Raw genomic sequence first — 3,786 nt, 5'->3', positions numbered from 1 at the left:
CCGGGCGCAACCAGAATCGCCCGCCAGCCGGGCGCAGTCAGGGTCGCCCACCAGTCCTCTGGCTCGGCCAGGGGCGTCACCTAAGTGGGCGACGCCGAGGGTGGAGCGGAGACCACGTCCCGCACCTGAGCCGCGGCCATAGGAAGGCCCACCCGGACCCTCCCCTTCAGAGTCAGGTTTTGCGGCCGGAGTCCGCACCTTTGGGGGAGGGTACTATAACGCCATGGCCATAGAGAGGGGTTTTTGTTCTTTATTTTGGTTAGGCCAGGGTGTTACATTGGGTGGGCGTTCTATGTTCATTTTTCTATGTTTTTGTATTTCTTTGTTTTGGGCCGTGTGTGGCTCCCAATCAGGCACAGCTGTAGTTCGTTGTTGCTGATTGGGAGTCACACATAAGTAGCCTGTTTTTCCTTTGGGGTTTTGTGGGTGATTGTTTTCCGTATAGCTTCTGTGCCTTATGGAATTGTTCGGTTGTTCTTTTATGTTGCTTGTCGTATTTTAGTGTGCAGTTTTCTCATTAAAATGACGGACACTTACCACGCTGCATTTTGGTCTGATTTCTCTTCCCCTTCATCTGAGGACGACGAAGACAGCCGTTACAGAGGCAATGTACTGGTACATAATTTATCAGCCTTCTCTCTGTCTGTCTGTCTGCCGCTCTCTCACACACATATGCACCACGTTCCAGTCACAGCCTCGGCCCGCACATGAGATGAGCATTGAGGAGGCATCCATGGCCCTTCCACCAGCACAGGTCATTGAACTGGAGGTATTGTCTGGAAGCATAACGTTCAAGCACACACATTGTGGACCGTATGCATGACACTAATGCATACAACTTGTACACACACACACACACACACACACACACACACCCACACACACACACAAGTGATGGCTAGTTGTAGCCCGTCGGGACGCTAGGTGTTATTGTCCTGCCAAGAGCAAAATTCTCAGTAGCTCTTAACATGGCCTTCAGAGCTGGAAAGTGAAAGTATGTCTTCATTGCTGTGGCTTTGTCAGGAGGAATCAATGTATGCCAGTCTGTGGTTCATTTGGCTTCGAAGGGCCCCTGCTGATGACTTCCCTCGAGATGCACTGCATTCTTTATGGATGAATACCAGGTATGATTTCCTTGTCTCTTTAACACTTCTTAGTAATATTCTATTTATGCATATTATGTATCTTGCCAGTGCTCATAAACTACTGTATGTTTTGTGGCATTTTGTGCCATTGACATCATTGAGTGTCAGAGATTTTAAACCCACTAAATGACCACATCTAGACAGAAATAATGTTAATTTCTATGTTCTCTATTCATAGTAATACTGAGGTAATATGACTCATGAGGCAAAATACTAATGGAAACTTGAATGCTGCTTCGTCTGTAATTATGAAGCAAGTTTTCCTCTAGAAATTGACAAAAATAATCATAGTTATGCATGATTCCGACCACTGTGCTATTAAGGGTGATAGAGGGAAAATGCAAATGCAATTCAGCCAATTTCATTTCTGTTTTCCTGTCCACTTTGTTACTCACAAGTGGCCAAGAGTCTCATTCTGGTCTCCTTCCCAAGCAAATGGGATTAAAAAAGAAAGAAGAAGTTGCCGCCTGCAAGTTAATTCGGTACATTCCATTGAAAGTGTAGGTTCTTAAAGTTCCTTAGCAACGTTTGAACACAGAGCTCTAGTCTATGCTAATGGTAGCAGTCCAAGTGTAGTCTTCCCCCTGACCAGACCTTTTGTTACCTCACTGCCAAAGTTAGAGGAGATTTCAGCAGGAGAGAAGCGTCTTTCAAAAGTCTCCCCTGGTATGAGGGGTGGCAGCGTAATGTGCATGGATTGTGGCGGACATTTCCTGCACATTCAGTGGCTTGGATTGAATGGAACTGTTCCTCCTGTTTTTTTTTTAGCAGGGCCTATTAAAAGCTCCCTGTGCATGTCTGCTACACATCAGGATCTGCGGCTGTAATTACACCAGCCAATTAAGGCATGGGGACGAGTGGAGGAGCACAACAGAGGAGATTTATCCACCACCCGCCCCGTCTGCCCCCTCTCTGTCAGCACGGGGCTACTGGGTTGCCAGGTTCCACCATGCAATAGGCAGGCATGTTCTTTACTGTACTCGGCTGAATGGATTTGAGAAGGCATGATATTTGGGTTGAAAAAGCCCAAAATCATGCACTTCCTCTCTCAAGCTGTAATTCTATATGAATAGGGGCTTTCAGAGGGGTATAACACTAAATGTTTGAGCTATGGGATATAAATAACTTCATGCCGAGGGCACATTGATTATTTGTTCATGCGGTGTCCACAGTGTGATAAGATACTATTGCCAGTAACACTGGTGATGACAGTATCAGTTAATGTTAATGTTATGATATGATTGGTTAATGATCACTATCTGCTTTGTCATTTGGTCAACTGGAAGTGAACCTAAAGCAATCAAATAGCATAACCTAGATGGTACTGTAGTCTACAGTTTCCCAACTTAATTCCATGTAGAAATAAGATGTTGGCTGGTCTGATAGTCCTGATTTACAGACCAATCAAAGAGTGCATAGTGAGGCAATCTACTCAATGAAATCGCATTTTAACGTCCAGTGGTTAGAAATGCCAGTGTTAAATAGATCAAAACAAAATGCAACTGGTGAATTAATGAACATCACAGAATACTCACTGTTTGTAAGACTACATTAATAAAGGTATTTTGAGAATGTGATTATACTTGAAGTGACTTTCTCCGAATTGGACATGTTTTCTGAATGTTAATTTTGCTAACACCAAAGAAGCATTGTTTTGGTTGCATCGTTTCATTAGTACAATGTTCAACTTTGAAATACATTTTCTTGGACGAGCAAGCTAAATGTGTTGCAATGAGAGGTGACAAAAAATGGACAGATTTTCTTCAGAAAATGGTTCTCAGTGGTTCTCAGTCCCACCCCCACACACAACCTGGGAACTGAGTGACTTCTTCCCCTATTGATTCAATGCCAGCCAAGCCCTCAGTTCAAGTTGTGAAAGGACACATTCCTTTCCAGCTGAGTGGGGGGTTGTATTCCCCAAAAGATTAGCCCCTTTTACACCCTCTGCATAGAAAAGTATATTGTTGGCTGAGTTTCCCCTACATTTTTCTACCAGTTGTCCTGGTATGTGCTGTTCAAGTTGGTGTTTTATTTTTCTTTCTTACATTCCAGCTTTCCCCACAGAAAACAGTCACTTCCTGTAATGTGGTGGATGGGCTGCTCAGTTGGAAGAGAGGAGTTGGGGATCCTTTGACATAATGGCAAGCCCCATGCAAAAGCAAACAAGCCTCCCCACTGGGCACAGCCATCAGTTCAATATCTAGTTTTGATTTACATTTGGTTGAGTTGTCAACTAATGTGAAATAAAAATATTTTTTAACCATGTCATTGTATTTAGGTTAAAAGTTGAGTGAAAAAAAGACGAAATCCCCTTACTTTGGGTACTTTTTACAAATCCAATTAGTTTTCCATGTTGATTCAACGTCAAATAGATTTTTGGGGTTGAAATTACACGTAAACAACATTGATTCAACCAGTTTTTGCCCAGTGGGTCGCAACTACAGTTGCAAAAATGGTACGCAGCATCATCTGGATATGTCTGCAACAAAAGTTCAACATTCATTCTGCTACCATTTCTGCCAAGCCGTCTATGCATACAGTTTGATGCATACGTTCAATAAATCCAACGTATGCACCACACAGAATGCATTGCAACTGCCTCTGCAACGCAATGCTGCAAGGCAAACCTAGCTTTCCACTG

The 3,786-nt window shown here is 43.5% G+C and overlaps 1 long non-coding RNA gene across 1 annotated transcript; it reads left to right on the top strand.

Annotated features, from left to right (window-relative positions):
• The first annotated feature begins 1,028 nt into the window (after positions 1 to 1,028).
• On the top strand, positions 1,029 to 2,722 carry LOC115174370 (uncharacterized). The gene is made up of 2 exons (XR_003871765.1): positions 1,029 to 1,124; positions 1,914 to 2,722. It is a non-coding gene; the product is annotated as an uncharacterized LOC115174370 (long non-coding RNA).
• Positions 2,723 to 3,786: the final 1,064 nt, after the last annotated feature.

This window comes from Salmo trutta, chromosome 35 (genome assembly GCF_901001165.1).
Source record: "Salmo trutta chromosome 35, fSalTru1.1, whole genome shotgun sequence".
Taxonomy (NCBI): Eukaryota; Metazoa; Chordata; class Actinopteri; order Salmoniformes; family Salmonidae; genus Salmo; species Salmo trutta.
The sequence above is the reverse complement of the archived record's forward strand: the minus strand, read 5'-3'. Positions and strand labels throughout refer to the sequence as shown.